Source organism: Aedes aegypti, chromosome 2 (genome assembly GCF_002204515.2).
Source record: "Aedes aegypti strain LVP_AGWG chromosome 2, AaegL5.0 Primary Assembly, whole genome shotgun sequence".
NCBI lineage: Eukaryota > Metazoa > Arthropoda > Insecta > Diptera > Culicidae > Aedes > Aedes aegypti.
Window position 1 is genome coordinate 379,024,126 of NC_035108.1, and position 24,956 is coordinate 379,049,081.

Sequence of the window (24,956 nt, forward strand, 5' to 3'; positions counted from 1 at the left end):
TCGGCAAAAGTGGGCAGTATTGTCTACAAGCCCACGAGGTAGAGGAATTCGTCGAATTAATACTATCTCAAGTGTCTTCTTTAGTGGTATGTAATCATACAAAAAAAAGAGAGCCATCATGTGCGATTTGTTTAGAAAAATGTTTAATTTCATCACGTGCACTTTATCTGCAATGTATAAAACGGGTTTACCAACAAGATAGAGGAGAACTTTGGCTTTTTGGGTGGCTGTGGTAAACGATAATGAATAATATTGAACAAAACGGGTTTTCCATAGTTTTTAAACGTGTAGTCACAAGTTAAATGAAATGAGTGTTTCCCAACGAACATGGGTCAATTTAATTTAAATTATTTTCCATTATGGTATCTTTGTCATAGACGGGTTCATTCCCAAATAGGTATATGAATAAATAAACAGAGGGGCCTTCCTTAGCCTAGTAGTAGAGTCCGCGGCTATAAACGGTAACGCTGCTGAAGGTGTCTGTATGATGTCAAAAATGAGTTGAATAGTTCATACTTAAGCTTACACAACATTTTAAACACTCAAAGTTGACATGCAGGAATAGCACCAGTGGACTGTTTAGCACCGACATTCCCAACTGTGTTGCTTACACCTTCAAAATGTGTGAATATTTCTATGCAAAATGACCCTACTAAAAATGAAATAGTTCAAAATCATCATTAGACATCTATAAACTAGAAACCATGGGATGTCTGTAATGCCAACTTAACCTTCAGCATCCTTGGGAGTATATGTGTTTTGATACCGACCTGATCAAATTCGCCCCACTGATCAATTTGCCCCCGGATTACGGTACGATCATACACGATATACGAATGCGAAAATGGCAACTTTATCAAAGAAAGCTCTCAGTTAATGAGTGTGGAAATGCTCATAAGAACACTAAGCAGAGCAGCAGGCTCTGTCCCAGTTGGGATGTAAAATGCCCAGAAGAATAAGAAGATGCAACAATTTTCAAATGTAAATATTATATTTGGCAATATACGGTTCTGCTGAATTGATCAATTTTGTGAAGCCTTTTAAATCGTTCACCTTGCAAGGCAGCTGTAGTGATCCATTCTATAGGAGATATCTAAACCGCGAAACGATTTGAGCACCTTGGAACCAAAACAAATTTACTGAATTGCTTTCATGGTTTAAATTGTCATTGTTATGGCCGTAACCTCAAACCTCTTTCCATGGTGACACCCTTCCTGCTCCGACTACAACAGCTCAAGACCGTTTATCTTGTCCCGCCGAACAAACAAAAAGCATCGCAATCGCGAATCCTTAGGAAGCCCCTACCCCGGTCCTTAGAATACTTTTTTCCTTCCCTGCACATTCAACTTGGTTTTGTTTATGGCCTTGCCTTGGTCGACTGTCTTCGGGTGCGAGCTGTTCGTTGCGCCTCGTCGGCGGCGTGATTCCAACATAAACTTGTACCGGTTCTAGATTTAGATAACAATTGGGCTATAAACCACTTTCGCTTGCCGCGTTGTCGTCGCGTCGTTCCCTGATTTGCCCTTGTTCTTGGGTTAGGAGTACAGCAAATTGTCACGATGAACATGGTTTTTCGTTGATTTGCGTCTTCGACTGTTTTTACGTTTCTTGTGCCGAAGATGATGATTTTTAACATTGGTATTTCTTTCTGAAGTTTTATCGGTTAATCATTAATCATCTCTCTTGGGCTGTTATTTCAAGCTTCTTCACGAATTTTGCCAGAATTTTTTCAAAGGTTCTTAAAATCAGTAATCAAAAAACTTCATTATTAATACCTTCCCATTTTTTTCTAGAGATATTTTCGAGAAATTCCTCAATTCAAGAGTTCGGAAGCCCTTGAACAAGCGTCAGGACATGTAAAAGCAAAAGTCGGTTCACCTGATTAAAAAATCGATACCGTGTTGCATCAATACCCGGACACTTAAGCCGACACAAACGTTTAAAATACGTTTTGAATAGGTTTCAATCAAAATTATTAAAATTCTTTTAACATAATGGACACTTTTATGTTAAAACTTAGTGAAAATGATGAGATTTTCGATAACATTGAAGATTTGACCATAGAAATATTTAAAACAATGAAGCTTATCTTGTCCTAAAATCCGGACACCTGCATTAAATCATGTCTATAAATCCGGACACTAACGAATCAAAATCCGGACAGCTTGCAAAACATGTAATTATTGAAAGAAAAAATTCAATTTTTAAAATTAACTCGGTTTATTGTGCTCCGAGGAACATGTGCGTATTCTGTGATGGATAAAACATTTGAATTTTAAACAGTATTTGTAGTTTTATTACCTGAGCTGAGATGACTGAGGCTTGAGCTTCAACAATCACTGACTAGTTCTATTTTTTTCGTACAAATCTACGCACAACATTTTTTTCATTACACATTCCACATTTATTGATAATTTTGAATGTTTTCTATCAGTTTCACTTGTATATTATGTTCTCAAGCTCAGTAAATTAACAATTTAATTGCACTGTCCGGGTATAAAATACTTGGCTCCATTCCCGGACAGCCTCTTCTCCTTGATCTTTTAGCTATTTTCAACGTAGATTCACTCCATATCTCTGCAACACGGTGTAACTAAACACTTAAGCCTTCACTTCATGAATAATTTTGTTTAATTCACTACGCGAATTGTGTATTTTTCAAATGTTTTCGTTAACTAAAAATTATGTGTGCGTTCAACGACGCTATCACCAAATCACTTGCCTCGCGAATAAATGACGGTTGACAAGAGCAACTTTTTCGTTGTTGTTATTTTTAACTGTTTGGCAATGATAACTAGATTACAAATGAATGTAAAATGATCAGCTATGTTCATAGAAAAAATTGTGAGTTGAAATATTAATATTAATATTATATTTTGCCTCTAATTAATGAATATCATCAGAGTGTCCGGATATTGGTACCGTCCGGATTTTGATTCATCACGGTAGAACCGAATAAACTTCAGAGAAAAGAAGTTATCACAGCCCAGAGTATAGTTACACCAAATGTTATTTGAAGACAAATGTATGCTATACTGTCCCTATTTGCATTTTTGTGTTCCCGGATACATTCTGGCATCTGTTAACATTTTCAGTCAAGTAATATGTGTATTTGCTAAAGATTAAAATTCAAAAGTTAACATCTGGAAGAGATGTTATGTTTCATGCCATACTTAAGCCAATTGAAAATAAATCCATTTATCCGACCATACGTAAACACCAGGTCACGGTCATAGCAACTTAGTTTATCTTCTTATAATTAAAATATTTTTGAACAAATGTGTATTATTAGATAAAAAAGGAATGGCAATGAAAAAAAAAAAATTTTTAATCATATTGGCGCTAAGATTTGTGAGTATTTTAACGCTTTTCCAGCTAAAATTTCAATGATTTCTGTAAGCATTTTCTTTGACGATTTAAGGTGGAGCCTTGCAAGAAACTAATGAACATTTTACAATGATCCTATTATGGACATTCAATTATTAATTACTCCAGATAATTCTTTGAGGTCTATTTTGGAAAATATTCTACAAAGTTCTCAGGAATGTTTTTTGCGTAGGCTTTCGAGGATGTACCGAATTTCCCAAGAAATTTCTTTTAGGCTCTTATTTCAAGCTTCTTCGCGAATTTCGCCAAAATTTTTACAAAGGTTCTTAAACTCAGTAATCAAAAAACTTCATTATTAATACCTTCCCGATTTTCACTAGATATTTTTCGAGAAATTCCTTCATGTATTAAAAAAATCCTCCCTATAATTACACTCAGAATGCATCTAGAATCTAGATTCTAGATGTTATTTTAGGAAGACTGCTATGAATTTCTCTAACGATTCTCTAGAATTCACAGGGATATAATTGAAGTGCATTCAAGGTTTCCTACAAAAAATTGTTTATATAAATACCACAGAGAATACCTCCAAGAATTCTTTCAGAATTGTTTCACCAGGATTATTGTGAATTATCTCAAACATTTTTGGGCAAGTTCATTAAAAAACAATTCTAAAGTAAATTTTCAGAACATTAATTAATGTTGATATTTCATAGGAGTCTGTTAATAAATATTTAGTGGAGATCCTACCACAAACTCTAAGAGAATTTTGATGTTATCCTAAACTGAGTTCTTGTTGCTTAACCTACAGAAACCTACAGTTATATTTTGAGAAATTGTTTAACATGTATTTACAGAAATCGCTGCGTCAAATGTGGCAGAAATCCTTAGACAATTCTACAGAAATTTTGTAACCAAAAATTCTTGAATGATTCTTTAAGAAATTTTAAAAAGGTATTATAGTAAACCACGCAGTAATTTCAGGAGGAACTCCTGGAGGAATCCAAAAAAACTAAGAGCAGTTTCTTCAGAAGTTTTCAATTTAAATTTTTATGGATCTTTACAGATATACTAGATAAAATGCCTGTAGTAAGTATTGAAAAGGAATACCTGTAAAATTCAGAAAAGCATGCTTAGAGTAATTTCTAGTTGAACTCTTGCAAGAATCATGAACAATAGCGTAAGCACACAGGGGAATCAGGGTAATAAGGGGGGAAAGGCATGATTATCAAAGGACTTAAACAACTACTAGCATAAGTTTTTGATGAAAAACTAGCATTAGATCGTTACAGATATTTTTGAGTTATTTAAACCTGGCTAAGTTTTCTTCAGATGGTTGTAAATTTACTTTGGTGTAAAAAAGTCCAGCAAAATCGAATGGTTTTTTATTCCATCAATATTTTTTTTTCTTTATTATTGTTTTAAATTGTTCAAGTAATTTCGTATGAATAAACATATTGCATCAATTGCAAACAATATTTTTCTATGTAATTCTATTAAGTTTTAAGAAGTTCCACAACAGATTATACTAAAATTCCTCAGGAAATATCGAAGGGTGACGTAAGACATTTAGCTACGAATATGTTGGAAATTTGTCAAAAAATTTTGTCAGATTTTTTCATAATTTCAACGCGAATTTCTATTACCCACGTGAAAAATTGTTCCCGGGTTCTACTAAATACTGAATACCTAACCTTATACCAAGATATATTGCTGAAAGCTTCACTGGAATTACTAATACAGGTGGTACAGGACTGGAAATGGCTTGAATTTCGCGAAACTCTCGTGTCGCTCCTCACAAGAGTAGTTTGAAAACGTGTAACTCATCAGGCAGCCTTTTTGGGTGCATGAATTTTATAAGTCACTAGTGTCATCACAGGCTGTTCTTCTAGATTTAATTTTTTTTTTTCAAATTTCCAAAATTTGTTGCCTTTAGCAACGGGTGTTTTGCTACTTTCATGGCATTTTACCTACAGTAGCGAAAGGCATGAGTTGAAACTGACTTTTCTCAACTCTGACAACTAGAATTGTTATTACTCACTAAGAAAAAAATAATATTACGTATGATGCAAATTCAATGCTAAGCAAAATACTAGATGTTAAAAATGAAATGACGTAAATTTCATACTTGTTTTAATTATGAATCGTGGTTTACGGCCAACCAGCCGAGTGGAAGTTTAACAACTACCGAAAAGCTAAACATTACATATAATTTGCAATTGGATTAGATGGACAAATTGATGTGAAGATTTGCGAAAAAGTTACACGTCTTCTCAGTGAGAATCGAACTCACGACTCCCCGATCTCTAGTTGGGGCGCGTTAACCACTACGCCATGAGAGGACTCATGAACGCAGAAGTTAACCTGAATTCGATTTCAGCTCAATAATCACGTGGTCCTCTTTCGCAAAGTGCACCTCTTTCGGAAGAATTAGATGCCCATCCAAACACAACGCTTTCTATATATATCCAATGCCTAGCCCGAGAGCGCATTGTTTTTTTAGATATAGGAATAGCACACTACACTAGCCAGCAACTGCGCTGGCTGAGGTTTCTATTGTGTGGGCTTCCAATGGGTCGCGACGTTCTCAAACGACCGGTTACGGAACATGAGTCCGTTGCTCGATAAATACTTGTTTTAATTATGAATCGTGGTTTACGGCCAACCAGCCGAGTGGAAGTTTAACAACTACCGAAAAGCTAAACATTACATATAATTTGCAATTGGATTAGATGGACAAATTGATGTGAAGATTTGCGAAAAAGTTACACGTCTTCTCAGTGAGAATCGAACTCACGACTCCCCGATCTCTAGTTGGGGCGCGTTAACCACTACGCCATGAGAGGACTCATGAACGCAGAAGTTAACCTGAATTCGATTTCAGCTCAATAATCACGTGGTCCTCTTTCGCAAAGTGCACCTCTTTCGGAAGAATTAGATGCCCATCCAAACACAACGCTTTCTATATATATCCAATGCCTAGCCCGAGAGCGCATTGTTTTTTTAGATATAGGAATAGCACACTACACTAGCCAGCAACTGCGCTGGCTGAGGTTTCTATTGTGTGGGCTTCCAATGGGTCGCGACGTTCTCAAACGACCGGTTACGGAACATGAGTCCGTTGCTCGATAAATACTTGTTTTAATTATGAATCGTGGTTTACGGCCAACCAGCCGAGTGGAAGTTTAACAACAACCGAAAAGCTAAACATTACATATAATTTGCAATTGGATTAGATGGACAAATTGATGTGAAGATTTGCGAAAAAGTTACACGTCTTCTCAGTGAGAATCGAACTCACGACTCCCCGATCTCTAGTTGGGGCGCGTTAACCACTACGCCATGAGAGGACTCATGAACGCAGAAGTTAACCTGAATTCGATTTCAGCTCAATAATCACGTGGTCCTCTTTCGCAAAGTGCACCTCTTTCGGAAGAATTAGATGCCCATCCAAACACAACGCTTTCTATATATATCCAATGCCTAGCCCGAGAGCGCATTGTTTTTTTAGATATAGGAATAGCACACTACACTAGCCAGCAACTGCGCTGGCTGAGGTTTCTATTGTGTGGGCTTCCAATGGGTCGCGACGTTCTCAAACGACCGGTTACGGAACATGAGTCCGTTGCTCGATAAATACTTGTTTTAATTATGAATCGTGGTTTACGGCCAACCAGCCGAGTGGAAGTTTAACAACTACCGAAAAGCTAAACATTACATATAATTTGCAATTGGATTAGATGGACAAATTGATGTGAAGATTTGCGAAAAAGTTACACGTCTTCTCAGTGAGAATCGAACTCACGACTCCCCGATCTCTAGTTGGGGCGCGTTAACCACTACGCCATGAGAGGACTCATGAACGCAGAAGTTAACCTGAATTCGATTTCAGCTCAATAATCACGTGGTCCTCTTTCGCAAAGTGCACCTCTTTCGGAAGAATTAGATTGCGAAAGAGGACCACGTGATTATTGAGCTGAAATCGAATTCAGGTTAACTTCTGCGTTCATGAGTCCTCTCATGGCGTAGTGGTTAACGCGCCCCAACTAGAGATCGGGGAGTCGTGAGTTCGATTCTCACTGAGAAGACGTGTAACTTTTTCGCAAATCTTCACATCAATTTGTCCATCTAATCCAATTGCAAATTATATGTAATGTTTAGCTTTTCGGTAGTTGTTAAACTTCCACTCGGCTGGTTGGCCGTAAACCACGATTCATAATTAAAACAAGTATTTATCGAGCAACGGACTCATGTTCCGTAACCGGTCGTTTGAGAACGTCGCGACCCATTGGAAGCCCACACAATAGAAACCTCAGCCAGCGCAGTTGCTGGCTAGTGTAGTGTGCTATTCCTATATCTAAAAAAACAATGCGCTCTCGGGCTAGGCATTGGATATATATAGAAAGCGTTGTGTTTGGATGGGCATCTAATTCTTCCGAAAGAGGTGCACTTTGCGAAAGAGGACCACGTGATTATTGAGCTGAAATCGAATTCAGGTTAACTTCTGCGTTCATGAGTCCTCTCATGGCGTAGTGGTTAACGCGCCCCAACTAGAGATCGGGGAGTCGTGAGTTCGATTCTCACTGAGAAGACGTGTAACTTTTTCGCAAATCTTCACATCAATTTGTCCATCTAATCCAATTGCAAATTATATGTAATGTTTAGCTTTTCGGTAGTTGTTAAACTTCCACTCGGCTGGTTGGCCGTAAACCACGATTCATAATTAAAACAAGTATTTATCGAGCAACGGACTCATGTTCCGTAACCGGTCGTTTGAGAACGTCGCGACCCATTGGAAGCCCACACAATAGAAACCTCAGCCAGCGCAGTTGCTGGCTAGTGTAGTGTGCTATTCCTATATCTAAAAAAACAATGCGCTCTCGGGCTAGGCATTGGATATATATAGAAAGCGTTGTGTTTGGATGGGCATCTAATTCTTCCGAAAGAGGTGCACTTTGCGAAAGAGGACCACGTGATTATTGAGCTGAAATCGAATTCAGGTTAACTTCTGCGTTCATGAGTCCTCTCATGGCGTAGTGGTTAACGCGCCCCAACTAGAGATCGGGGAGTCGTGAGTTCGATTCTCACTGAGAAGACGTGTAACTTTTTCGCAAATCTTCACATCAATTTGTCCATCTAATCCAATTGCAAATTATATGTAATGTTTAGCTTTTCGGTAGTTGTTAAACTTCCACTCGGCTGGTTGGCCGTAAACCACGATTCATAATTAAAACAAGTATTTATCGAGCAACGGACTCATGTTCCGTAACCGGTCGTTTGAGAACGTCGCGACCCATTGGAAGCCCACACAATAGAAACCTCAGCCAGCGCAGTTGCTGGCTAGTGTAGTGTGCTATTCCTATATCTAAAAAAACAATGCGCTCTCGAGCTAGGCATTGGATATATATAGAAAGCGTTGTGTTTGGATGGGCATCTAATTCTTCCGAAAGAGGTGCACTTTGCGAAAGAGGACCACGTGATTATTGAGCTGAAATCGAATTCAGGTTAACTTCTGCGTTCATGAGTCCTCTCATGGCGTAGTGGTTAACGCGCCCCAACTAGAGATCGGGGAGTCGTGAGTTCGATTCTCACTGAGAAGACGTGTAACTTTTTCGCAAATCTTCACATCAATTTGTCCATCTAATCCAATTGCAAATTATATGTAATGTTTAGCTTTTCGGTAGTTGGTAAATTTCATGTTTTTCTAACTTAAAATTACGTCTTGTAATATTACATCCAATGTGACTGCAAATGTTTGTGATCCGAACAATATTTCGTTCAATGTGAAGAAAAAGTACGTAATTTGTAACAAAACATTACGTCATTTTTCAATTTACGGTACATATAACATAAACTTCAATGAATTCTTTTAAGTGTGTAGAATTTTTTTTCGCTGGGTTCATCAAAAGCCGTTCAGATATATTTCTAAAATATGTGCAATTTTACGTTCTATTCCGAATAAGCAAGGAGGAGTAATTGCATTAGTCCTTTCAATTTTTACGTCAGAAATTGATTTTTGAAATCCACGGAATAAATATTCAAGATTTATGTTATAAACAGTGTTGTTCAGACTCATTTCCCCGAAAATAACATTTTCCGAACTACGAAGCCACGAACTACTACAACCATGCTCTATCCTCCTAAGATAGAAAAACAGATGGTTAAGCTTGAGTACTGCACACAAAATCGATCAATTTTGATCCCAGAGAGCCACAATTCAAGTTTCGGTGAAATGAAATGAGTGAGTGAGTGAGTGCGAATCATTTCACCGAAACTTGAATTGCGGCTCACCAAGATCGAAACTGTCGGATCCCATGCGCAACACTCAAGCCCAACCACCTCCCCCTCCATCTCAGGAATACAACGCACAGTTATAACAGTTCATGGCTTCACAATTCGAATTTCGGGGAAAAGAGTCTGGTCAACACTGGTTATAAAAGTCTCTATGTCTTTAAAACATCTGTGGAAATGCACGAAGGAATTGTCGATAAATCCCATTAATATTTATGCTTCCGAAATAAGGCAATTTTATAGCATTTTCTTGTGAAATTTCAGGGCTGAATTCCAAGAGGCTTCTGAGCAGAAATTCTGGGAAACCAAAAAAGTGAACCAAAGGTAGTAATTCTGCTTGATTCGTGAGAGGATTTCTAAAGAAAATTATGGCTAGAATTCTTGAGATATTTGTTTATTTTAATTCATTAGAGAAGTTTTAATCATCCACGAATTGAAACCCGTTTGCGCAGAGCAATGAGCAATGTGTAGAGATATCCTTTAATAATATATTGATGTACATTGAAGTTCTATTTTACGCGGTTTATTTTTGAGCGACTTTTTACGCGTTAATTCAGAAACTACACAAAGATTCGTATTGATTCGAATTGACGCGGGTTTTCACGTCGTTTTTTGAATTACGTGTTATTTTACGCGGGGCATCGACCGACGTAAGAAAAACCTTAGTGTACTCCAGTAGGCGAATTCTGGCGCACATTTTCTTTGAAATACAGAAAATTTTCTAAGAGAAACTTAATAAAATCTTGCTAGTGAGTAATGAAAGAAAACTTCTTCGCATCGAAAAAAATGTTCGCCGGGATTCATCCACAGGAGTAGAATTTAAAACAAAATGGATACTAGATGGATTTCTGGAACTTGAAAGAATATCGGACGAAATTAGTGGAAAAGCTCATGGAGGAGTTCAAGAATGAATTGCCAAATACTTAAGTAAATCTATTGAAATAATTATTTAAAAATCCCCGAATATCCGCTAGTGCTATTTGAAGAAAATGTCCCGGAAAATACTTGGATGAATCTATGGTAGATTTTTCGGTAGAATTCAAGTACGACAATCCAGGGGCACCACAATTATAATTCTAAAAAAATCTCTCTACCAATTTTCTCGGGTATCTCAGTTGAAAGTATACCTCTAGAAATATAGGACTGTTCAAATTATTTAGAATTATGAGGAAGGAATTGAAAAAATATATAATTTTTAAAGCAATTTGATGTTCTGTTAAAAATTTAAATGAATTTGCGAAGAAGTTCTCGAAAAAATCGCATAGAATCGTTAGGAGAGTTGTTTGTCTCAAATAACGGTTTGTCTCAAATTACGAACCGATTCATATTCCAAACACTCGGTTTTTGTGTGACGATTTAGTTGAAATGTTTCGCTGAAATATGTCATCATATTACCAGGAAAAAGCAGTCAATTCACACTTAAAAAAAATACGGATTACGGTGAAATTTCACCGTAATCTCAACAGCTGAAGCTTCGGTGAAAAATAACCTAACAATCTGTAAAATCTTTGAACAAGATCATAAAGAAAAATAAGAAAATGGCTCAGACCGGGAATCGAACTCCCGACCTACCGATCAGGAAGAAGGCTTGCTACCACTAAGCCAGCTTACACTGCTTGTTAGTGGTGTGCAAAAACTGCAACAAAAGGAAGCTCATGGCTGCCAGAGCGACTGTCACACGAATTCACAGAAGTTCAGTGAAAATAATGCTGTTACCGAACTGTTCGTTAGTATTTCGCAGGGTTACAGTAAATTTGTTTGTTTCACGGATTTTTTCCGGTAAAATAATAAATTTCACGGATTTTCTCCGGTAAAATAGTTAATTTCACTGATTTTGTCGGTAAAATAGTAGATTTCACAGGAAAACCTGTATTTTTGTTGTTTACAGTTCAATTTCGGTGATTTATTTCACAGGATACTGCGATTTATTTTAATTGTGTTGAAATTCAATTTTTAAGTAGTTCAAAAAATAATTCATTGAGAGCAGTAAATATTTTCCAGTTCGAGGTCATTAAACTAGCTCATCTATTTACATTTGATTTATTCATGCTGTTCGCAATCAAGGTGTTCGGAATATGAAACAGAATAAACTCAATGTTCGGCATTTGAATCAACATATTGTTTCACACTCTTACGTAAAAACAATACAAAAAAGTTAAAACAACTTTTTTCGGCACCACCAACAGCTAACCGTTAGAATATGCCAAGAGATTCAAATTTTCACAAATATTTTCAAATTCAAGCCCATCAAATGTATTTGAATTCACTGCTGGCCTTAAGAGTTCGGTATATTAGTCGAAACGTTATGCAAAATTTTGTGAAACATCAGGAGGAATCTTGGGAGTCCTGGATATTTTTTTGCTGAAAACATTTCCGAGAGATTATCTGAAAGATTTGATGAAAAGACCTGTTAATTTAGGAAAATCTCAATGTAAACGTTGGAAAACTGTTGATGAAATCTGTGAAGAATTTACGGAAAGAATCCTTGTTTTGTGATTTATTCCACAAAAGCCCAAACAAATATTCTAGCAATTAAATTTTGAATTTGGAATGATAATTGAATGATTTTTACTGGACTATCAATTCTCATATTCTCATTGAATGTTTTCCGCAGTAAAAATTAAAATTTACAAATATCGCTGATGTACAGCAAAATATCATTGAAGGAATTCTTTTAGTTATACCTGGAATAAATCCTGAAAGAATTTGAAAATGGATCCATAGAGAAATGAAGGACAAGTTACAAGTATATTTCCAATTATCTAATTACAGACTTCTTGGAGAAATACCAGGAAGAAAGGTATACTTGAAACAATTGAAATATTTCCAGGTAGAATCCTTGGAGTTATTTGTACTGTAATACTTGGAAAACAATATATGAATCAACAGAATACTTTCTTTAAGCAGTTTATCATGAAGAGTACAAGAAAGAATTAAAAATGGATTTCAAAGACGAACCTTAGAAGAAATATATGGAGTTACCTCTGAAGGGTTTATTTTAAAATAAATAGTAGTTTTGCTTGCAACATCCTCAACAAAAACTTGGGGGGATCCATGGAGAATTTCAAGCGGATTCTTTGTGAGAACCGTGGTAGATACCCCAACGAAATCGATAGGGAGATATTTGGCAGAAGCCTGATGTTTTGGTGGACATCAAATACTACCAAAGAAGTTTCTCACGACGAAACTATTAAATTATGATAAAAATTTAATTTTTCTTTGTACATCAGTTTATTTGTTTAAATTTCACCTACGCCGATGATTGTCATTGTTATACTGTATTTTACTTTTTTTCGATGTTCATCATTTTATTCGTAAGAATGCCATATGTTGGTTTTGCGTAACTTACCTGAAATGAAAACAAAAAGAAAATGCTTTATAAATCATAAAATAGGCAAAAAAATACAGTTATTTAGATTAAGTCGATAAGAAAAATAAAAACAAAAATATTTAACGTGCCTGAATTTTGAACCTTAAGAGATTTTAGGGGAATTGATCTCACATTCTCCGCTCCTCCATGCCCGTCAATGAACAAAATCTGTTCGCAAAAGTTTTTTTTTTGTTCTTTATTTTTTTTTGGCTCGCAGATCACGATTTGCCCTCACGTCGTAGTTGTTGGTTCGTTGTTCTGCCGTACCTTTAGGGACCTGGGTTCACGTTTTCGTTTCTTCGGCTGCCGCCGCCGCCACAATGCAAGGGTCGTAATTTGAAATTCAAGTGATTAAAACTCATCCTCTGTCTGAATCGGGAAGAACGACGACGAGAGACACCTTTGGCGCGTTCGAATAACCCAATGAAGATTGCATCGCAGTGCGACTACCGGCATGGAAGATGTCTTTCCGCCCGAGTGGGATATGAACTTTGGCAACCACGCGCGCCTCTTCGTAGCACCGTGTAAACTTGGGGCGTGTTTGGTGAACATCCAACTGCTTCCCGTATCTCATCAGCTTTGCCGGGATCAATTCCTGGGCCAACGAACAGCATACCTTACCCTTGTGTTTATTAATTTAATTAACAAATTAATTTTCGACAACAAATTGGAGCGATAAATCAGGAATCTGGTTTCCAGGTGGGAAGGTTGGGTTCGACCCAGGTGCAGAGGCGTTCCTTGGGGTGGAAAGAATTCATGTTTTTAGATCACGCCCGTTGTATCAATTTCTCTCCGTTGGGGTCATATGCTTTCAGCGGAGGAATCAACGTATGTTGGGAACTGGAACTGTCGTGTGGAAGTGAGTGTTCGAATGCGCATGCACAATGTTTTCACGCCTGAACTGCATCGAACTCGAATTTGCATATCGCATTGGGGCACAAGAAGTGTGAAACTGGGTGAGTGAGAACCCACATGAGCTGGAACGAGAGCGAAATGAACATGCAACAGTGTAGAGATGCATATCTATATGTGGCACTACACGTTGGGCTCAACTCTTCAGCCCATCGACGAGGGCGCATATAAATTGCACGGATGGCTGGAGAAAGTGGGTGGCTTTGCGTGTGTAATCGATTTATTGTGTCGCTTGCCTTACTTGTCTGGGAGGTTTGAATTGAACGCCAGATTCGTAAGTGCGTGGGAGCAATGCAATCAATGTGGAGCATTGTTTGCACTACATAAATTGAAACTGTTCTTTGACACGTAATTTGTCGGGAGCTGGCGTGAATATTGGTTTAATTACAGTTTACTATAAAGTACGAAGTCCGTACAACGATTCGGATTGGCTTCTTTTTCCTGGCGTTACGTCCTAATTGAGATAGAGCCAGAATAGTGTTCTTTTAACACTTCCACGGTTATTTGTGAGCTTTCTTTACCGACTGATCAGTTAAGCATCGTGTGGCAACACGGGTATAAATCAGAATCCAAAAACAAGATTATGACTCATGATATCATGATTCCAGTGTGTTTTCATCTTATTAAAATACACCATGATTTGGGCTCATGATATCATGAGTCAGATTGCCGTAACGCAACAAATGCATTAGGTTTTTGTTGCTGATTGCTCGAAATCATTATTCAAATGCCAAAAAAGCTGAGTCGCGCATGATCGACTAAATAAAAAAATAAAAAAAAGCATACACTGAGATCCGAGCCAAGAACCTTTCTAATGATAGCCACGTACCTTATCACTCAACCACTTCGCAATCTTGAATTAAGAGTGATCGATACGAATGAGCTGAAGCAAAGTGCACCGCTTAGTGTTTTCACACTGGATGTTACGCTTATGAAGAATCATGATTATGACACCAGGAATCATGATTTGTGATCCTGATATTATGACCTAACCAATTTATAAATTTCATGATTTGTAAATCATGATTTGGGGATCAGATTTTTATCCGTGAAACACGTAGATTTCAGATATTCTTCTCTGGGAAGAACCTACCTGAACAAATCCTCAACCGGATATTTGAACTATATTTAATTCTAGTATCTGCAAAATACGATATGCATTGCAAATGTTCTAAGAACTAATTCTACGAATTCCGTTTCGAATCATGTTACAAACTCCTGAGTTATACTTACGCAACTACAAAGTAGAAGATGAAGTGGCCTTTTTAAGCTTCAGCCCTTATTTAAAGTTGATGGATTCTTGTTTACCATAATCTTGAGAATATCAAGATTTGAGCTTTTTGCCGTTTTTTATACGAATTTCGAATAGCTTTATAAATCAGAAACTTTCAGGTTTTATTAGCATTTAACATTACTATCTGCTAAAAAATACATACACAGATAACAGACGTTTAAATCCGATTGTGAAACTGTATAAGACAATTAACAGTCATTTTAAATGGAAACACAAGTAGCAACATCGTGATGGCACTGTCATCGTTTAGTTCCAGAGACGATGTCAGTGATGAATATGAAATATTTCAAGACTGATATTCATCGCTGTTTGACGCAATACGCTGTGGTGCGGCCCTAGTGATTTCAACGTGTTTCAGCTTGAAAATTTACACAGGTTTTCAGAAGATGTTTGTTCTAGCATAAAAATCTGTTATCTGGGATACATACAATAGTACATCCGATATCGATCACACGGTTTGAAGAATTTTATTGATCATTTAAGTACATATGTATCGAAAAACTAGACATTTTTGTTGGCTTGAATGATCGGAACTGACAAGTACTGCATTACGATCCAAATTAATAAGTGATGGGACCTCATATTATTGGTACGTCAACATACATAATGTTGAACTATTCAAAAGTTATTTCTTTCTAACGAAAAAAGATTTGTGTACAATTGAAGATTTGTAAAACAGGAACAAAAGTTTATGCCGAATCTTGTAGTAACGAACCGTCCAAATTACTTAAATTTTACATAAGCGCAATGTTGCTACCATAAAAATGTGTTATATTAAGCATAAAACGAGCTCACCAGTTGGTAATCTAACCTCGACTCAACACGCATATTTTCGGAATCGCACAATGCGCACCTGATACGATTGATCTTGATTCCGTCGCTTGCTCCGCAGTAGCATGCAACAGAATCAAAAGACCAAACACTATACCCCCAATCAAAAGATGTGTGTTTCCGATTATAAAACATCGGAATACAGAAAATTTTAATTCAGTGAGCTGTCCACGATGTAAATACAACGGGTATACCAAAAATAAGAAAACATGAATAAAACCGATTTGTGTGATTTTATAGCATCTGTAACAATGAGGATTGCCTAGTAACATTTAAGGCCCATATTAACTTTCAAAGCTAGATAATCGTCAGCAAATCAAAAAGTTGAAAAACAACTTGGAATTTTTTTCAATATTATAACAATGATGATAAAATTCTACTTCCATCACAATATTCTAACTTGTTGCATGTATCACAATATTCTAACTTGCATGTTATAAACATCCTTCTTTAATTCTGAGCAATTCATAAAGAACCTAACAGTACCTAACAAGCAACAAAAGTAAAAAATTGGGGTGGGTAATGTCTTTTACATTACCGCGGGGTTGACGTAGAACTACGATGATTAATAATTTGATTTGTCATGTGTATGAATTTGTAAGTGAACTAGTTTTGTGTTGTTATTGATCGTATGAAGTTTTCAGAAGTTAACTCTTTTTGGACTCATTTTGGTAGTCCTGAAAAGAACCATTTGTCGTTCTGTGGTTCCGAAAACCAGTGTTTGGTGTTCCAGGAATAATGCCAGATGATTGAATTTGTTTGTTTGGTCGTTGTTTCCTTGTGTTGCTTTGTTGGGTGATCGATTTCTGGCTCCAGCTGTAGTTCGCCAAACTCCTCCAGTAGATTAGATGTTTGATAGCTCGGGTGCTTCGATCGTTAGAATCGATGGAATCGGTCCAGTGCTTTGGTTTGTAGCAATATCCATTGCATGAGCATTTAGGCTCTGTACATTGATACTCATCAATATGCAGGCTTGGCCGCTATGATCCAGTATTTCACGCAGTTCGTCTCAAAGCGTCACTAATCGATGATTGCCTAAGCGCTGCAGCTCATTCCTCAAGTTAACCCTCTTGGGAGAATTGCTGCCTTTGGCATGATGGAACTTAGAAATATTGGAAGAGTTTGTCAAAAATAGTCCTTGCAGTGAAGTAACCCGCGACAAACAAACATATACCAATTGCTGATCCTGGCTTTTGTCATAGTCGTACACGACCTCGGGGAAAGTTCCACCTTGCGACTTATGAACAGTAAAAGCACAGGCACTAACCATCGGGAACTGAATGCGTTTGCAGTTGATTATGCCGCACAGTAAAATAAAAATTCTCTATACAGGAGTGAAATTGGAATTTCAAAACCAAGAGCCTTACGTTGGCATGAAATATTTTGAACTCTTATAACTGTTTGCTGGTTTAACGAAATTCCTTGAATGGCACCGCAATTGAAAGACAAGACATCAAAGGGTCATGTCGTCTACTTACTGAATCCCACATACCTGTCCAAATAGTTTAATAACTGTTTTAAAATAGAACGTTGATTTCAGGCAAATTTATAAATAGGGGTGCTAGAGAAAATTTGACGTCATTTGCTTTCCATTCTCCGCTTGGATCGCATCTCAGCAGGCGACAGATCGGCTTGCTCTGACCAGGCGTGCTTCTCAGGCACAGACATCGATAGCAAAGGACCTCCCCGTTTGTCTTGCTTCGCTCAAATCAAACTGTCGAGCGAGCGAGAGAAGATGCCGTCCGAAGCCAAAGTCATCACCGCTGCCGCCGCCAAGAAGAAGAAGAAGAGCAAGCAGTCCACAGGAAATTTGCGGTCGAACTGTGAACACGGTCGGGCAAGTGATTCTCGCTTTGTGATTCACCGCTTGCGTTCACCCAGCCATCGTCATCGCCGCCATCATCAGATTTCGACTTAAGCCCGGTGATCCACTACCTGTTACTGTTGTGCGCCATCCACGCCACGAAACTTTCGGTTCGTCGTATAAGCAAATATGCTCAAATTTATACATTTGAGATGAGGATTCCCCGTTTGACCATGGCAATCAACTGATAACATCCCGCAGTGTTATTTATCTGTAAGAGCATCAAAGCTAACAAAGCCATCGGTCCTTTTCAGGGCCATCAAATTAGTGGAAAAGAGTTAAAAGAGAAATATTTCCGACTTTATATATGACTTCTTATATTCCTAAATCAATTTCACAGCTACATACAAAATTTCATTTGTCATGAATAATTTATGGCTCAACCATTTGAGATTGTACTCGCGGACGCTGCTGCAGTGCCGTCGGGGTGAGTGCTCAACATTCCACAACGATTGTAAAATAGAGTGCCATTTCCAACAGCGTCTTTGAAATCCATATTTTATGGGAACACTTTGATTAGCAAAATTATCACATGTAACAAAATTGCGACATATTAAGAATGCTTTTGAAAAGACATTCTCATTGAACAATTGTAATAATTTTGGCACCCATGGATCAGAAATTTACCGTCATAATAAAGAAAACGATTGATTATCAATAGCTCGTATTGAATATTTAGTTAATATCAACCCTTCCAGCAATTCATGTTCGACCAATTTCTCACGCAGTAGCATTCTCCGCAATTTTCAAGTAATTCCAAGCCCAACACATTATTGGCACATACCCATTTCCCAGATTGGTCGATCAGAAAGCGAAGAGCACAAAAGGGAGGAGCATCATCTGCTATTCTGAGGTTATAAAACATGCTTCCTTCGTCGGATCCAGTTTCATTCCAATTCCGCTTTCGAGCTGGTAAGAGCTCCTCCGAACTTGCTCAGCGAGAAGTACCTCGATGCTAGAAATCTGCTGAGCTTCAAGCTGCCAATCCAGCATCTGGTTTGTGAAATCGCTCAAGATTTCTAGGTTGACCGATCCGCGCTTCTAGATTTCGACTCGTGGTCACAGCATCCAAGCTCAATCGGCCCTTTTCAGGGCCAACATACGTTCATAAAAGGGTTTATTGGATGATATTTACTGATTTGGGCACTTCCATGATTCACTTTGGCATGGGGGGTTTTTCTCGGCCGAATTGTCTGAAACTTTGCAATAAGGAGCAATACGACGCATATTGTGGCCAAATATGAGATTTGTAGCTTTCAAAAAACCCCACTGCCGAAGTGAATCAAAAGTGCCAAGAATTGGGTCCGGCTCCCTACTATAATTTGGTTCACATAATTTACCCCACATAATTACATGAATTTGAGAATTTACCGCTGCAGCGCCGTCGGACCGTAATAACATCATACTACTCAGCATTGTATGGTATAGTATATAAATCAGAACACATTGAACATTGATCAGAAATATTTAAAATTTGCACAAAACCAAAACATGCGTGATTTTAATTAATTGTAAGCTATTAAAATAATGTTGATATTTTTACTGTCCATTCGAACGCGCATGTGAATTTTCCAAGGTATGTAAATCCCTAACCAAGATATCAACTTCATGTATCTTATCCAAGATTGGTCAATCAGAAGAAGGCGAAGAATACGAAAGGGAGGAGCATCTTCTGCAATTCAAATTATGTAAAACATACTATCTTCGACAGATTCGGTTCATTTAAGGGACGAATGACCTTCGGATTAAAATCCCTCTGTAACAACAACTGGATTCGGTTCATTTCATTTACACTTTCGAGCTAGTAAGAACTTCTCGTGATAAACACAGTATAGCTAGTAATATTTCTTAATGTGCTTACCACATACTTGCTATAATCTCTTAATTCATCTCGTAGTATCATACAATATCTGATTTATCACGAATAATCGACAATACGGCAATTTGAGGATGGTCCGAGAACGCTGCTGCAGTGCCGTCGGGATGCAATAACAGCATAATGCTCATCTTATACGTCCCTTGCCAAGACATCAATTTCATATAGCCTATTTCTTAGATTAACGCAATAGACAACATGTGGAAAAATCAATTCAGATCAATAGTTGCTCATTACAATTGATCAAGAAACAGTTTATTGAATAGTATTTAAAATTTGTCGCAATTTTAATACATTTTCCAATTTCCGTACTCGAGTTTTTTGGAAGCGGGGGCCATGACTGGTCCTGGCTGGAAATATTCGTGGGGAGAACCTCGACCCTTTGCTGCAGGAATTTCATTAACAACTCTTTGGTAAAGCAGCAATTTTCCGAGAAAAACTCTGCTAAAAGTGAACTTTTTCAAAACAACTCTTATTGATTGGAATATTTATTAACAACTTTTTGTTAAGTAAAATCATCCTAAATAACTCTTTGCTCCATCGCCAAACCAAACCATTTCATAGAATTCATCAAGTACAAGAATATGAATGGTAAGGAGAGGCAGATGGTGAATATTTCGCTGGCGTTACTTTCCAACAGGTCGCTGGTTGGCGCTGACTACTAATCCGTCCACTGAATGATTTTCAGTTGTTGCTTTCGCTTCGTTGCTCTCTGGTTCCGTTCGTTACTCGCACACTGCTGTGGCTTTCACGCGCTCTTCTTTGCTGATCCGTTCGTTATGCCGTTCGATTTGTAAATCAGCTAGGAGCAGAACAACCAGTGGTTTTATTTGCTCGAGCTTCTTTCACCGATGGCGAGTGGTGGGGTTCTCGCTTAGTTGTTTCGTCACTCCGTTCGCTACTCGCACGCGATTGGTTATTGCTTTCGCGCTATTTTCGTTGATGATTCTTCGCTGAGAAAAAAAACTGCAACTCTTTTGATTTTTCATGCAAAATAACCAACTTTGATAAACCATATCTCAGTTATTTATGAACCGATTTGAATGAAATTTTCACAGAATATCAGAAATAACTTAAATTTTAACATATATTTTTGAGTGATTTTTCCAATCACACGTTGAAAAGCAGTAACGGTTTGACTAAAGTGAATTTTTTGACGATTTTTTATAATTGACATAACTAAACAGCAAAGTTGTAGATTTTGACGAGATGAATAAGTTTGCTGAAGACAGTTTTTGTGTAAGGCTATCAGAATTTAAGATAAAAAGTTTTGAATTTTTCGTCGAATATTACAGTTTGGTCAAACCGTTATTACTTAAAAACTTGTAATTGGAAAAAATATTCAAAAATATATGTTGAAACTCAAGTTACATCTGATATTCTGTGAATGTTTCATTCGACAATATTTCCATAAATAACTGAGATCTAACTTACCAAAGTTGGTCATTTTGTATGGAAAATCGAAAAAGTTGCAAATGCATGTGAATAAGTTGGGGCCTTCCTTAGCCGAGTGGTTTGGTTAGAGTCCGCGGCTACAAAGCAAAGCCATGCTGAAGATGTCTGGATTCGATTCCCGGTCGGTCCAGGATCTTTTCGTAATGGAAATTTTCTTGAATTCCCTGGGCATAGAGTATAATCGTACCTGCCACACGATTTACGATTGCAAAAATGGAAACTTTGGCAAAGAAAGCTCTCAGTTAATAACTGTGGAAGTATCATAAGAACACTAAGCTGAGAAGCAGGCTCTGTCCCAGTGAGGACGTTAATGCCAAGAAGAAAAAGAAGAAGAAGAATAAGAAGATGTGAATAAATTCTCGGTTCATTCGACAAACCAGCTAAATATTTCATGGGTGCACAACAGCAACAGGGTAGCGGATCACAGGGATTTAGTTGAAATCTGGAAACGTAGCTCAATAGTGAGCAAGTTCGGAGGAGCTCTTACCAGCTCGAAAGCGGAAATGGAATGAAACTGAATCCAACGAAGGCAGTATGTTTTATAACCTCAGAATAGCAGATGATGCTCCTCCCTTTTGTACTCTTTCTGATCGACCAGTCTGGGAAATGGGTATGTGCCAATAATGTGTTGGGCTTGGAATTACTTGAAAATTGTGGAAAATACTGATACGTGAGAAATTGGTCGAACATGAATTGTTGGAATGATTGGCATTCCCTAAATATTCAATACGAGCTATTGATAATCAATCGTTTTCTTTATTATGATGGTGAATTTCTGATTCATGGGTGCCAAAATTATTACAATTGTTCAATGAGAATGTCTTTTCAAAAGCATTCTAAACATGTCGCAATTTTGTTACATGGGATAATTTTCCTAATCAAAGTGTTCCCATAAAATATGGATTTAAAAGGCGCTGTTGGAAAAGCCACTCTATTTTGTAATCGTTCAGCACTCACCCCGACGGCACTGCAGCAGCGTCCGCGAGTACAATCTCAAATGGTTGAGCCATAAATTATTCATGACAAATGAAATTTTGTATGAAGCCGTGTGAAATTGATTTAGGAATATTAGAAGTTATAAATAAAGTCGGAAATATTTCTCTTTTAACTCTTTTCCACAAATTTGATGGCTCTGAAAAGAACCGATGGCTTTGTAAGCTTCGATGTTGTTACGGATAAATAACACTGCTCGGACCAGCAAAACTAAAGGGGCTTCTGGTATTTGCCCCTAACGGGATTGCTTCTTGACCACCAATGATGATTTCATCACGATTCGAAATTTTGAAGCGCGACGGGTCAACAGCTCCTCGGCCGATGAAATTTGCGCCGGCGATGACGATGGCTGGGTGAACGCAAACAAGCGGTGAACCATAAAGCGAGAATGACTCGCCCGACCGTGTTCACAGTTCGACCGCAAATTCACCTGTGGACTGCTTCCTCTTCTTCTTCTAGGCGACGGCAGCGGTGATGGCTTTAGCTTCGGACGGCATCTTCTCTCGCTCGCTCGATAGTTTGATTTGAGCGAAGCAAGACAAACGGGGGCGTCCTTCGCTATCGATGTCTGTGCCAGAGAAGCACGCCCGGTCAGAGCAAGCCGATCTGTCGCCTGCTGAGATGCGAGCCAATCGGAGAGTGAAAAACAAATGACGTCAAATTTTCTCTAGCCACCCCTATTTATAGATTTGCTTGAAATCAACGTTCTATTTTAAAACAGTTATTAAACTATTTGGACAGGTATGTGGGATTCAGTAAGTAAACGACATGAAGCTTTGATGTCTTATCTTTCGATTGAGGTGCTAATCAAGAAATTTCGTTAAGCCAGCGAAAAGTTATAAACGTTTAAAATATTTCATGCCAGCGTAACGCTCTCGGTTTTGAAATTCCAATTTCACTCCTGTATAGAGAAGAAAGACGTACTTCTACGTCAAAAATGCTCCCATTTTTTCATCGATTGATACTGTTTTTCCGCGACTTTGGTCAACTTTTCTAAACAAAAAATACGTTTGTTCCTAGGGGGTGCGGACTCGAACATTTCGGTTTTTCAAATTGAACAGAAACTTTTCCACGAGTGCTAACCATGGTTTGTTTGTTTGTCTCGCAGGAAACCACAGTAAAAATTCACCCTTAAAATACTTCACACAAATCTACATCATTTCGGTGTAGGCAATTAACCCAATGAATATACCAAATCAGATAGTTGCTAGTCGAATATACCAAATCGAGATAGTTTGTAAGAAGCATAATTCAGAAAAGTTTTAAAATTCTCATGCATAATTTAGACCAAGTACAACTTTTATTAACAGTTAGTGGTCTTTGTGTTATATAAATTAAATATCATTTTTAAGGGTGACAAAATCATGACCATACATTTCTAGGCACACTCAGATTATTTTTACGAAAATTTAAGATTGACAGCAGCCTGGCTGCTTGTTGATTTCCATTTCGCATCCCCCAGGTTTGTTCAATGGATGTTTGAACATTGTTTGACAATAATATATAATAAATAGTGATATCAGTGGCAACGGTGCTCCCCTGACCGTTTTTATCAGAAAAAATCTCCATTAGATCTGTGCTCATCAGTCGTTCTCAAGAGCTAAACTGCATGTCTGGGCAAAATTTCAAAAAAATCGTGTGACCCGTTTTGAAGTTACGCCCTTTGGATTGTATAAGTTAACAAATTCAAAGGAAAACTGAGATATTTAAATGTATTTTTTTCCATTGATAGTAATTATAAGAAGAAATATACCAGTAAAATTTGATTCATGGATAGTTTAACTTTAAGGTTAAGTTATGAATGAGAAGATCAACAAAATATGGAGTTACGTCTTTTCGGATGTGTAACCATCAAACACACTAATTTTAAATAGATTAATTGGGCATTCTGATACCGTTAAGCATGTTCAAAAAATTTCAATGACACATTGCACTTACATGCCGCAAAATACTGTCACCGTTTAATGATTTTTCATAAACTCGAGTGCTATAAGGCATTTCGGAGCCAATTTCACTGTTACACTTCAAAAAAGCGTAACTCAACATGTCGACTCTCATTCAAAACTTCGCCCAGCGGTTATGAATAACTTAAACAAACATCCTTTTACCAAATTTTGATGGTTTTTCATTTTTCTGATCATCACGGCCTAAAATATTCTATTAAATATCTTAGATTTTCTATGAATTTGTGGTCTTATACAATTCAAAAGGGCGTAACTTCAAAACACCATACTATTTTTTTTATTTTGTCGAATCTAATTTGTTGGATTTTTTTTTCTGAAAATGGTCAGGTGAGCACAGTGGTGTCCATAAGACTGGTTCAAAAAATAGTTTTTGCTCCAAACCACTCATGCGATTCAAGATCAAATTCTGAGTGTCGTCTCAAAATTTGAGCTCATTCGGATGAAAATTGAGACTGCACAAGCCCTTCAAAGTTTATATGGGAATTACTATGGGAAAAACAAGCAAATCATTCAACCGGTCATAGTGTTTGCCCATGTGTTCTTGGGGATTAGAGCTACGTTCATACTGTGAGATACATTCATGAGCTACAACTTTGCCGAAGACCGTTTTCAAATCGGACGCCTCAGTGGTTAGTTATTAATTTTTATATGAATTGTAAAACTTTGGCTTAATAATTGAGCTGTTCTGCAGGCATCACTGGATATATGCAGTAAAACATAGTAGCCATGATTAATGCGTGCTATCTCTCGCGCCAGATGCATCATTTTTGCCTGTTCAT

At 37.6% G+C, this 24,956-nt stretch overlaps 2 protein-coding genes across 7 annotated transcripts in view; one reads left to right on the forward strand and one right to left on the reverse strand.

The window, feature by feature from the left end:
• LOC5565314 (dedicator of cytokinesis protein 9) overlaps positions 1-24,956 on the reverse strand; it is a 301,107-nt gene that overhangs the window by 230,693 nt on the left and 45,458 nt on the right. The window lies entirely within an intron of this gene.
• Positions 1-24,956, forward strand: part of LOC5565323 (protein phosphatase 1L) — a 112,519-nt gene that overhangs the window by 674 nt on the left and 86,889 nt on the right. The window lies entirely within an intron of this gene.